The following is a 14,335-nucleotide window of genomic DNA, read 5'->3' as shown; positions in this document are numbered from 1 at the left end:
CCTCATGTATATAGTTCCAATTTTGTTGAATAATAAGAATGGATTCGTTCAGTTACAGACATACACTAGACCCGCCCCAACGAGTGAGCCTCGTGTAGTACTATACATGAACCTGCTCCAAACAAGTGTACACCAACTGTCAAATTCGAATACTTCGCATGTTGCGGTTCTTGGTTATTCAGTACAAAATCCAACTCTGAGCCATTCACAACGGTATGTTTTTTATTACACGAGAAATCAGAATCTGCGAAACGTGGCAAATAACACCATGTACGGCAGCATTTAACACTAGAAGTACCGGAATTCGCCGTACCCCTAGTAGTCCCATGTGGGTCATTTTTTTCCCACAGTAGAAAACTACCGTTTTATTCGTATTTGGGTGTTGTTTCGAGTGTCTTCATGTTGACAATACATCTCAAAAATGAGTAGTAGCCTACACTGACAAAAATTTTCAGAAGTAAACTTTTTTATTTTAAATTTTACAGAAGAAATTCCAATCTTACACCAAACGTCGTTAAAACAAGTAAGTAAAACAATTTTATAAAATTTTTCTTTATTAAAAGATTGAAACAGGATCAAAACATATTGTGTATGTGAGTATTAATAGTATTTTTACTTTTATGGAAAAATAAGGTAAGTACCAAAGATTTATGAAAGATTCTAAAATGCAGCAGTTGACTAAAACGCTCTGCGTGTTTTCTTGCTTATTGCAATGAAGGAACGAAAGCATCAGAACAGATAACTTCAGCCTATAATTATAAATATTTGGAAAAACTTAAGAACAAGGACTTGACGGAATTGCCTAAGCTGGGATTTAGACATTCGACAAGAGTTTTTGCTCGGCGGCTTTTGCACACATACTTGCTTGCACTTGAAGCATACGCTTGATGTTTCATTCCCCGTTGTTATTTTGTTGTTCTGTAGGAAAGCTGAATTTGACAAAACGCTATACTTCCATATTGGCCAGTGCCGGTATCGAGTGCCTGAAAGGGGAGATTGACTTCTCTCTGCAGGCTGTAAGAGGCAGCAAGCTCATCTGCGACTCTAAGGATAAAGTCTGGATTTGACAACGCCTTTTCCATGTTGGCCAGCGCTGGTATCGAGTGCCTACAAGGGGAGACTGGGTCTTGTTTGCAGTTTGTAGAGGTCAGCATGCTCGTCTGCTATTCTGAGAGTAAACTCCCGAAGTGAAATCTTCTTAGAGGTAAGTAACTTAAAAATTGTGTGAGCGTCGATCATGGAAAGGTCAAGAAGACACGCACGGGCCATCGGTGGGTGACAGCTCGGACAGTGAAGTGTTTAGCCATTTGGTCAACTATATCGACTTCAAATGGCTCCATGCACTATGGGACTTAACATCTGAGGTCATCAGTCCCGCAGACATAAGACTACTTAAACCTAACTAACCTAAGGATATCACACACATCCATGCACGAGGCAGGATTCGAACCTGCGACCGTAGCAGTAACCCGGTTCCGGACTGAAGCGCCTAGAACCGCTACGCCACAGCGGCAGTCTATATCGACTCAGTCCTTAGTTCCATTATAAAACTTCACAGCTTCTTGAAGTTTCTTCTCAGTATTCTGATTCATCTGACATCCATAATGCATGTTACTCAGGATGCAGACTTTTTTTCTTCTTTTCCCCTTATTATGTTGTGAGAAGATTGTCGCCCGACTCGTAAGTATGTTGCATACAATGTGCCGTCTCCACTTCGCGCTGCAGGAAGGACCTCCTTGAATGATGTCTGAAGAAAGCCAACTAAACTTGTTCCTTTTTGTTTCACCTCATCTGCCTATTTTACGGAGGTGAAGAAATTGTCGGCGAACGTCCCTTAAGGGCTAAGCGCCTGACTTCTGCTGTCGTGTACGAGAACTCTTAGCAGTGCCCAGACAAGAGTGTAGAAGGGGTCAGGGGGATTTCCCACTGTATAATATGTTATTCTGTAGGTTCCCAGTGTCAGTCCCTAGGTCTACATGTCGCCACACCATAGATAACTGAAAGCAGCACTGATATAAAGTCTCATCCGACCTCCGAATACTTCGTATTTCACATTATTTTTAGCCCGAAGTATCGTAATATACTCTAATATCTCGTGAATAGCGCGGAGGGACACCCAGAAACTGTTTAGTGTCTGAAAACCGATATTACTGATATCAAATTGCGTTAAAGTGCGTATGGATCGAAACTGACCCATATGATACTACTGGTATAACAGGTAAATTTTTCATCCTTCTAGGTGAGCTAGGGGGATGAAATTTTGGTGGTTTCTACAACCCATAAATGATGGCTAGCCGCGGGAGCGTTTGGTCCTGCCTGCGATGGTTGTGGAGGGGCTCGAAAATGACTCACATCGCACTTCTAGCGTTAATTTACCTAACAGTAGAAAATTAGTACAGAGGAATTGGGAGTAAATATTAAATTTATATATTGGTAATGTTGCAATGACAACGTTACCGTAGATCGACACAGTACGATGTTACAACAGGAACAACATTTTATTTCAGAATGAAAACAATTACTACGTTGTTTCTGCAACTGAGAGCCTTTTCAGATTTCATAGTCTCTTTCAAAATTCTCCTCTTTGGCTGCGTCTCACCTCGTTGCAGGATTCCGAGATAATGTGGCGATGATGATGGGATAATCAGGTAGCTGAGATTATACCTTCAAAAATATCTCAAGATACATAATACATTTGTTTCGGGTAACGATGAGACTCCTGTACAGTCGCAGCTGTCATTGTCAGCTTGGTGCCGAGTAAATACAGTTCCAGAGTGTGTACACTTCGAGACAAACGGTACTGACATAATTATGGAGTATTTTCGTGTAGCCTCGTAAAACACTTCTCATGTACTGAGAGGTTCCTTTAAAGATTAGTTTCGTTTGATTTTGAACTATGCTGTTTACCTTTGCGTGACTTGGTGCAGTTCCAGCTGCGAGAGAGACAAAATATATCTGCATGCAAGAATACGACATGAATTTGAACCTATTTTATAATCTTTTTACAAATGTGCAAACTGATTTAATTTCAACTTTACTATTAATCTCTTTAATTAAACAAATTGGCCACTATGAGTTAATTATCTGTCTAATAATGCTGTTCATGAAATGCTGCCGAAACGAAAATGTCTTACTTCATAATGTGTTTGCTATGAAACGTGTTGCTCGCTGCTCTCTCTGCGCCAGCTGCAAATTTCTAACTCTATTGATGGGATCTTAAATCCAGTCAACAAGTAAACTATTTCATACACACCACTGAGTGGGATACGCTTTAAACGAAAATGACTTGGAATTAGGATTTGGACAATGCTCTTAGGTGAAATATTTCTTAAACAAATTATTTTTAAATTATCTGACTTCACTTGCATTAAATTCATGTTACAACACTCATTAACATTAACAAAGGGAAACATTTATATCGATCTTCTACTCTCACAAATGATATAGAAATATTAATAAACATGGAAAATAGCTTACGGTGAATATCACTCAGTGTTTAGCGAAAAATCTAAAGTTCTCTGATATGGATGTTTCATTCAACAATGATTGCAAACTAAAAGTCTGATTTAAAGTAGTTGTCACTTCACGTTTTCTCTGCGAAGTTGCGGCGTTGTCACGTCAAGCACTGGCTGGAGGCAGCCTCCTCAGCGGATCGCTACCTGCGGCGATAGAAAAAAGTTTTAAAACCTGCATCTTCTACAAGAAATAAGTAAAAAATGTCAAACCCACATATGATGTATATCTCTACAATATCTCTCAGTCTGTCAAATATCTATTCTTAATTTTAATTAGGACAAGAGTTACGTTAATTTGTTTGAAACCATTTAAATTCTCGATTTCTCAAACAGCTTCTAACGTATCACGTCATTACTGAAAAACTATCGGTGTCACAGCAAAATATTTTTTTCCAGTCATTACCAAAATAATGCACTCGGCAAAGAATCCTTAAAAGTTTTCGTAGTGCATTACGTTTCCAACATATAAATTTCTGAAAACAGCGCTTTTAAGCAACCCTATCAGTACTGAGCTCGAAACAAGTATGACGTTTAAAATCTCTATCTCGTATACGTGTTACGTAAATATTTTGAAATTTACGTACAGTATCGGTCTCAGTAGTATCTATAAGCATATCAAACATCTTCTCTTGATTTTAATTAGGCCCGTTGTTACATTAACTATTGAAGTGTGAGAAATTTTCGCGTCCGGAAAAGTTTTCTTCTTTAGATTGCAAATCTCGAAAACTATTACCCACATTGAATGACATCTTGGTGTATATACAAAATGAAATGGAATTAAAATTCAGTCTAACTTTCCGTAAGGAGATGACGAGAGCTGGCCAAACAGCATTTCTTAGTCTCACAACAAGAATAAGAATTAGTCGAAATAAATTCACAAACACAACATTTAATGGACTAAGTACGCTACACACTAATCAGACAGTGCGGAAACACCGCTTAATTCAGAGTCAGAGTCAGTGGAACTATCCGTTTCGCTGCTCGTATTGACAAATATAATCCGTTTCGCTGCTCGTATTGACAAATATAATCAAGTATTCGACACTTTCTTGTAAGATACCTTCATTGTTCCATGCGTCCTGTATCAAACCTTTCACATGATGCACTTCCTTCTGCCAGTCTTCCGATGTCACAATTTCAACTGCCTCTTTCAAAAGGCGTTCCACTTCGGTTAACGTGAGTTTATTATTTTCTGCAGCAATATGCCGTTTAACCTGAGCCCAAATCAGCTCTATTTCGTTGAAATGGCAATTGTAAGGAGGCAACTGAGTACTTTATGCCCGTATTTTTTTGCTACTTCATCCGCAATGTAAATCGGGTTCTGTGGCTTGTGTTGCGATAGAAGTTCTAATAATTCTGCCCTTGTCAAATTACTGTCAAACTGTACCTTATGTTTCTGTAACCAGCTAACAATGTCGTTTTTCCTTGTTGCCTCTGTGGGTGCATAATCTTGTATTACTGAGTGATAAGGAGCGTTATCCATAACAATGATAGAGTTTATTGTTAAGGTCTGGAGCACACAGTCTTCAAACCATTTCACAAAAGTATTGTGGTTCATCTCTTCGTGGTAGTCGGAGGTCTTATTTGAAGTGAATAGCAGCAGGCAATTGGGAATGAAGCCTTTCGAATTTCCGGCATGTGCTACAATTATCCTTTTTCCTCTGCCGATCGGAGCTGCCATCCTACCGGTGATCGTACCGCCTGTCCAGCCTTTTTTTAAACTGTGTCCTGCATTCACCCACATTTCATAAAGCCAAACGATCTCATCAAAATTTGACGCCACTAATTCTCTAAGAAAGCGGCATCGCCAGGCTGCAATATCTTGGCGTTCCATTAGTAACTTTCTGTCAGAGATGGTTTTATAGCGGAATCCTAACATTTTCACGACTCATAACAAAGACGATTTACTACCCTGAAACAGGTCAGCCGCCGTGAGGGTAGCGTGTAGTTTTTTGAGTGTTGGATACTCCTTCCTCGAATAAAATGCGTATATTTGACTACGAATGGCATCTTCCTGAAAAGAGTCAGGTTTTCCACTTCTCTAGTCTCCTCTTTTTCCCAGGTGTCTCCAATTTAGATCATACACTTGAGCCTTCCTTCGTGAATTTCTCCTTGCTGATTCTTATTACTGATCGTTCGCTAACTTGCAGAGCACCTACAGTTCGCTCCACCACCTTATCCAAAGGAACGAGAGGCCCTCCTGCATCCCTCTCTCTCTCAAAATACTCCCTTAAGGAACACACGTACTCACGTGCCTGGCTGCGTGTAACGACGCCATGTCCGCCACTTTTTAGAGGTTTCCGAGGAGTGTGCAGCATCGGCCTCCCTCTCTTGCGACTACTTTCTTCAGACATCGTAAACACGTGAAGCTACAAGTCACTCAAATCTCTCACCCGCACGTCTACAACAGGTCGCTGCGGACTGGCTGGCACAATGCCTTAGTGAGCTCAGCAGAGCGAAGTGGGAACGCAGTGACAGCCGACAACGCCGGCAGCCATTGGTTTATTGGCGGCGGGAGCCCTACAGTCCGATGCCTGTCAAGTGACAACTAGTTCAAATAATAGTATACATGCGACTGCAATGCAACTAAACAAGAACTATGAGCTTCATTCCTTTTCATACACTTTCCAAATCTCATTACGTCTCATTTCATTGTAAGTCATTAATCGAATCTTCTGCCTCTGTTTCACAACATTCGAACACAAATCGTTTTACTTAAACACTGATGCACGTAACTTTACGTCTACATTGCCGCGAGTTCTCTGCTCGGTTTCTGTCTCGCCACTCCCCTAACGACAGAACTCTCCAGTTCCTCGCTGCCAAGCAGCAATAACGAAACAAGCACACCTTACGGCGACACACCTACTCTGACAAAAGACAGCACGCCAATAATAACCGACTCAAAATTGTCGCTTATCGTTTGAAACACAATATATCTACAAACTCCACAAATGCAAATAATAAACTCACAATAGACTATTGCAGTACCTATTCTGATCATGAATCGTAGTGCAGTAGTTGTCAAAGTTCCCTATCCATTTAATTACTGGATGACAGGCTGTTCATATAAATTTATTGCACTGATACTACTCTGTCTCTCGGAGTTTTGCCGCTTTTTTGTAACAAATCTGATAAAACGATTCTGAATCTCGTACCTTAGAAGTCCGAGCAGGTTATATATTTTTAGTGTTTTAACATATTATTGGATGCTGGATTGTTTATTTACACTTTTTACACTGATATTACTCTGTGCCATGGCGTTTTCATGTAACCAAATTTGATAAACGAGTTTGAATCTCGTACCTTAAGCCGCTAGGGAGTAGCCGAGCGACCTAAGGCGCTGCAGTCATGGACTGTGCGGCTGGTCCCGGCGGAGGTTGAGTCCTCCCTCGGGCATGGGTGTGTGTGTTTGTCTCTAGGATAATTTAGGTTAAGCAGCGTGTAAGCTTAGCGACTGATGACCTTAGCAGTTTAATCCCATAAGATTTCAAACATATTTGAACATTTTTTTCGTATTTTAAATACCTGTGCATCTTATGTTTGAAGTGTTCGGACGTATGTAACAAGCTCCATAATGTTCTTTTATACACTGCTACGCATGATATGTAGTCTAATGGCTACTAATAGATTTTAGGTGACTGGTTTATTTGATTTATAATGGGATGTGGTGTAGCTTCACATGTAGATGTGTAGATGTGTCACTGTACCGCCACCTGGTGACAATAGCTACGACTTAGGGTCTAAATGATCTGTGGCAGTGAATATGCTTACTTCTGTCAGCGGTTCCCATGTCACACAGGATTGGGTGTTATATTGTTTATGACTAATGTCTCAGAAATTGTAAGATAATCATACACATGAGATTCTGCGTTTTTCACTATGTGGGATTGCACAGTGCTCTATACAATGTCTAATGTATTTTAAGTTCTGGGATTTTGTGTGGGTATTGTAGATGTAGCATAATGGTGTAATGTTCATGACGATTTCGGGTCAGTTCCATAAATTGTTAAATTTTTTATATGTTTTACACAAACTTGCGATTAGTTGTTTAACAGCAGTGATATTACCGTATAAATAAAATGCTCGACTTAACTGTATTACAAAATTTTCGGCCCGGATAAGATGTATTGGTCTGCATTTAATTTTAAACCTTTACACGTCTGAAGATGGCCATTAAAATGGATGAAACCAGTTATCTATGCAACAGAACTTCCAATCTAGATAAAAAATGTTCTAAAAGGATATTAGACTCTCATATTCGTCTATGTTCTGTTTCGAAGCACTCGCGAAACAGTTTCATCTCCATGATTGATACGATACAGTTGAGGGCTTATTTACATCAAAGCACAGTTCTCGAAATGTTCAAACTTGATTCCCTGCATACAGATTGTTTCACCAGCGACCAAACGATTTGCATCCACTGCACACCCGAAGGGTCTTACAGTTAGTACATTCACGCTTAAAAAGCGGTCACAGTTTACACAGCACTGCAGTTCACATCGATAGGGTGCACATATTAAATTCTGTTCCTGCCTTTGGGCAGCATAACCACCCCACCAGCCACGCCAAACGTCAACGAAAAGCGTTATCACAGAATGCCAAAATATTAGAAGTGTAAGGCAGATTTTATGATCCGGAAACAAAGGACGACAGTAGCGCTCCAAGTGGCCTGACAGAGAACTTCGAATTCGTGAAAATCTGGCGCAGTATTCTGTATTATTGTTCTGTTAAGTTCGAGTTGTATATGACAACATTTTTCATTTATACTTTGTAGGTAGGTACAGTAGTCTCGTAGTCTGGTATTCGTAAAGGTCAATATTGCAGGTTCGATGGTGTGGTTAACAAGTGTCAATTATGTACCTTATTACGACCTTATGTGTATTGCACTATCTGAATTGCATTATAAATATGTTGCCCCCATTCTGCTCAATTTTCATCTGTAATACTGGTGGGATTAATGATTCCATGTTTGTGTTTGTTTCGTATGAAACAGAAATTGGTTTCGTCGCTTGATATTCTGTTGATTCATGTATTATTTGTCACTGCTTACGAATCCATCTGTGAACTGCTCGATTTAAATGAATTGTAAGTATACTGTTCGTATTCTAAGTTATTTTTGTTCTAACCTGCGTCAAGATATAATTAACTTTAATACCAATACTGCCAAAACCTGCTACCATGGAGATCTCCGTCAAATGAGAGAAAGACCGGAAAACGCTTCCTAACAAAAATTAACGAGCATTTAAATTGTGCAGTTCACACAGATTCGTGTGACGAAACAAGCATCTGTTTTATATGAAACAAAACCAAATATGAAGTCACTTAACCCAGCCAATATTACGGATGCGAGCAGAACCCGATAAGAATACGAGCTACATATTTACACTGCTGTTCAAAGAGTGCAACACACACAAGAAGTCGTAAGCAGAAGCACAATGTTGGGAAACCAGCTTCTGTTAACGACGGAACGAAATACGTGGAGAACTAAAAATCAACTAGATGTGTCCTGATAAACTTGTAGCGCTTAAGTGGCCTGGCAGCGAACTGTGGTCTACTTCCCGAATTCCCTGTTTAAGTTTCATCGTTGGGACCATTATCCTGGTCAGCGCCATGCCAGTCGATTGTTCCGTTTCGGTAGTCAATGGGCTCTCTAATAGCAAGGGGTTTTATACAAATGCACTGGAACATTTACGGCGAAAGAGATGTTTTATTTGAACAACAGTGCTAATATGATGAGTAAAACAAGATGCAAGAAGAATAAAATATTTATATAGACATTCTTGAACTATATCTTCACTACATTACTGCCTATTAGTTCTGACATTTTGCCTAGCATTTCCGGTTTCATCTGCGGATGAGCCTGCCAATCAACAGAAAAACTTAATTATAAGTTCAGGCTTGCCCTTGATACTCACTCTTTCCCACACATTCTCGCTGCATTTTCCATCTCGGTGGACATGAGCTTAAGGTGGAGGGAAAGTAGTACAAAAGGAAACAGAAAATCGGTCAGTACAACGTTCACGAACGAACAAAATCCCCCAAAATTGGAGCAATGCTGCCGTTCTTCTTCTTTGCAAGAAAGAGGACAGATAGGTTATAAAAAGCCGTTGAAGACTCAACCGCCGTTCCGCTACTTACAATGTATTTTTACCAATAGCGCAGGAGAAGAGAAGATTTAGATCAAAGAACAAGCTTGCTTTCGATTATTTGTAAGTCTCGAACAATATCATAGGATTTTACACTTCGTCGGGGATTGATGAGTTTGAGATGGCGGCAGGCGCAGCCCACTCTGGCTTCAGAACAACGTACAGCCCCATAGTGCCACTTCTAGTCTTTTTTCCTCCATGAACCTACCACGTTGATGCCAAATCAATATAAAGAGACAGATCCACATGTGTTAATCATGGACACATATTTCCACGTTCAAAACGAACAGACGCTCCTTTTATCGTTTCGTTTGGTATTGTTGTCATTAGCGTCTGTTGCCGCAAATGGTATCTTTACGTTATTCTGTATGGGACAAACGTCTGCCAAGTAATGGGAGAAATATGTTGAAAAAATTATAATAAGTTGATTACATTACACTTCACTCTGAATACGTTTCAAACAATCTGTCAGTAAACAAGTTTCTAAACGAAGCAATATCACAGGAAGAAAGTAATGAATATTAAATGGATAGCAACAGAAGCGGTTGACATAAACACCAAAAAATCAGCAGCCCAAATAAATCAACTTTTTCAGAGTCTTCTTTGGTTTCTTGTCGATAGAAAGTAAGTCTCGGTTCCAAAACTTAACCCAGTAAAAGAGTCCCACTATGACAAGTAACCTGAATATAGTTTCTTCAGAACATCCTAGAGGAAAATTTGCGATACCCATCAACAATAAAGTTCGATAATATCATGTTATATTAGCCTGAATGTCCTTAGGAAACCTAAAAAGACAAATGTGGTGTCTTCTTGTGGTTACTGCGGTTTATTATGCTACGGAAGCTCCCGTTTATAAATACCATCCTTCAAACCAATAAAAATAATTACGATTCGCTTTATGAAGATCTCACTGAACTCAACAGTATCACAAAAGCGAGATCAAATGTCACGACTGTTATGTTTCAGCGGTAGTCAACCTCATCCCTACTGCCCACTAGTGGGATATCTAGCCTTCATGGATTTTAAAAACATTTTAATTAGTTTTCAGAAAACTTTGACATTAAGTATCTGGGAAGTACTTATTACATGCTTTAACTTCCTGTAATCCTGCTTTATAAATTTTATGAAGTTAAGCTACTCCCCTACCTTATAAATCACCATTCCCTTGAAAACGGCGAGCAGTTACAAAATTTTACTATTGACACACATACCAAAGTGGTTGGTAGGTGTGATTACCAATTTCCGTGTCTGGGCACGAACATCTAAATTCTCTTCTTCTAAAACTCTACAGCTTTTATGACCTTGTCTCACAAAAATAGATCCTCCACTATGCAAACAAGCTCCATCTGTGGGTACATGAGCAAATTTAAATCGTCTTTGTCGTCAGTGTTTCTTCATATTCACACTTGTCATATACAGAATAGCCCCCATTAAGCACCTTTACTTTGCATTTTATGACTGCTGTTCTTAATGTAGTCAATGCACATACATTCCATGTATTATATCGTAGTCGCTGTCCTTGTGTGATTTCCTCTTTAGGGTGCAGGATATACTTGGCAGAGAATCCAACCCTAAAGATAGTCGGGGGGTCTCAGGTCGACCTTCTAGCGGTACTGTGCGCTGGTTACCGTAGTTGCTGTTCTTGTATGCTTTTCTCTTTGGGGCTCAGGTTTGTATCTGGATGAGAGTCCAACCGCAAAAATCGGCTGAGGGTCTCAGGTCGACCTTCTAGCTTCCGTTGGACAAAGCCCTTCCTTGATTAAGACGAGATGGTACTCTCTTATGGTTACACATTAAGAGCCGTGGGTCGATTTCATGCTTTTTCGTTGCAGTTTCACTGGCGACTTCGAGTCCGATATTTGGCTCATAGGTGAAGAAGACTGACTACCCCTGTGATAATCTTTGCCATTTATTCTCTCTGCTCCTTCCACCCTCCTTCAACTTTCTCTTCATCTGAATTTTCACAGATATAAATATCTCTGGACATACTGAGTTATACAACAGAAAAATACAAATGAACAACATTTACATACAAATTTACACAAATTAGGTAACATATATAATATTCATTAAACCCAAGGAAAGAAAAAGATATAAATAAACACGCCAGGGAACCTGCGTCACAGGCGGGGGATTACGGTTGTAATGGTTCTTTATTTGCGAAACCATTACCACCCGCCAACCCTATTTTTCGATACCGTAATTAATGAGTATTTTTCTGCGCAATGTCTCATGTTTTTCACTCTATTCAAATTTGGTTTCATTTTTATATATTTTGAGGTATTGAAATAGATATAATCTCTAGTGTTAATATCTTTGAGGCTGGATTGCGTCTTTTGGCGATGAAACGTACAGAGTAGTAAAGTGTTTGTGTTGAATATGAACAGTCTTGACTCTCTGTTGGAAATGGAAAAGTGAGTCTGAGTTGTGGACAATGAAAAACGTTGTGAGTTTTATTAATAGCAGTAACGGCTGCGAAATTGTATGATGAAGTAATGTTTTGAACATGCGAAAGTATAAAAAGTTTAATAAATGTGAATTTTTGTGAAAAGTGAGTGTCAAGAATTATTTTCAAGTGAACATTGTTTAAAAAAGGATGAAGCACATTGCAATGAAGAGCATAAATCATCAAATTAATCTTGAAAGATTGCCTTCGTAAGTTCTTCAAGTCGGCGTAATTAACATACGAGGGCCTTTCGCACCAACAGCGATAGTCATGCTACCTAGACAACATTTTTAATTACGAGGCAGAGCGAGATCGTCATTGGATTACAAATACAAGATAAGTGATATTATTGTCAATTTTCCTCAGTGACTAATCAGTTGGTGTAGCAATACTTCGTAATGTCCCCACAGAAAATACCCTCTACCACGCACCAATTAATCATTTTCAATCAAACCATCCACATTCATTCACTTGGGAAAAGTTATCTGATCTGATTTTCTCGTAATATATGTGCCGACAGCTTGACGCCAAAGTATTTTCTAGTGCATTTAATTTTTGAAAGAACAGAGATGCATATATGCTTTCTCCATGGTTTTTAGAGTGGTAACTAGGACAGCTTCTGGACTATCTGTTGAGGGATTGACGTGTTTCCGAGAGATACAAATTCTGCTTTTCTTCTCGCTAAAGCGAGCCAATTAACATTTGTGCCACTAGCGGTTTGTTTTGAAGAGAAAGAGATTGTGTAAAAGGAATATAATTAATGCGTGGAATCACCGGAGATCTGGACATGTAATGTAGATGGATTTAATACACGATTTCCTCCATAAATAATGTTTGTGACTTTTTTGTTCTGGAGTGAATGAACGAATGATTTTTTTCTGTATCATTTGTTGATCACGTTGGCCCTGTAATTAGTGGGGAAGTTTCATCTGTGTCGAAGAGAGCCTCCAATCACTGAGTCTGTGTTAAATCGTCCAAAAAGGCTTCGTACACATCTGGAATTCTCAATCTTTCGTAAAAGGAACAAATTGTCCAAACGATTGATTCTCCCGACTGACTGCAGTGTTTAGCAGTAATAATAAATGTAAAGATCTATTACAGCAAGCCAGCCGCTGATTACCAAGACGAAGGACTCCAAAGATTCTATTTTGCTGATTCCTTTTATCACTATATCACGTAATGAAATCTTATATTAAAAACTATACAGAGATAAAGGAGAGAGAGACAGCGAATGCAAATAGAGATAATACTAATAATCCTCCATTAGACTAATTTTTCGCCTGTCTTATCACGGATCAGCCAAGAACTGGGAGGGACTTACTTTACTGTATAGACTTGTGTGTGAAGGTGAAGGGATCTTAAAGACAACAGATACACGTCTATACAGACAAGACATTACACAGAGATAGCGGCTAGCTGCATTGATCATCTATTCTTAGATTAAAGAGACGGCAACTTACTATCCGAACATTAAAATGTTAAAACCTGACACATTAAAGACCTTTTAATTGCGCAATAAAAAGATCATACTTTGAGTGCGCGACGTGATAATTTTGGAACTTATTTATTTAAATTGATTCTCGCTTATTGTTCAGTCTCAGCTGCACATTTTCTTTTTAATTAAATGACGTGTTTCGTTAACTCTGGATCATCTTCAGATCTAAGTAGATGCGGCAGCAGCTCGTCTTATCTATTCAGAACCTCATGTCAGAGTGATCCAGAGGGATCTGAAGATGCCATTTAACTTTAAAAAATGTGCAACAGAAACTGAACAGTAAAATTCAATTATTATAAATATCAGTGCAGTTGTCGATTCTCCCTTGACGAGTATGTCGTCTATAATTAGTTTCATTATACATCAGAGCGCTTGAGCGCCGGGGGAAATATTGGCTTAGGTGTCACAATATGGGCGAAGTTTTTCGAGTTAGTTCAACGGGAGAGACACGAAAGGGGAGGCGGACCGCATCAGGATTGGCGGCGGCGCGCCCTCGCCGCTGCGGCGTCAGCAGCCCGTCTGCCCCGCAGTGATTGCGAGAGCGGACCTGACCCGCGGCTGCCCCACGACCGATGGACCGCGAACACTTCTCGGTAGTCCTGCACTCCGGCGCCGAGTGGTGTCGTGACGTCGCTCGATGGACTGAAAAATTGAGTGCTGTTCTCTACTGTTTTCTGCTTCAGTGAGGGGCAACTGCGGAGCTCCGACACCGCTGTCGTCTCCCGTTGCGCAT

This window comes from Schistocerca gregaria, chromosome 1, assembly GCF_023897955.1.
Source record: "Schistocerca gregaria isolate iqSchGreg1 chromosome 1, iqSchGreg1.2, whole genome shotgun sequence".
Classification (NCBI taxonomy): Eukaryota; Metazoa; Arthropoda; class Insecta; order Orthoptera; family Acrididae; genus Schistocerca; species Schistocerca gregaria.
The sequence above is the reverse complement of the archived record's forward strand: the minus strand, read 5'-3'. Positions refer to the sequence as shown.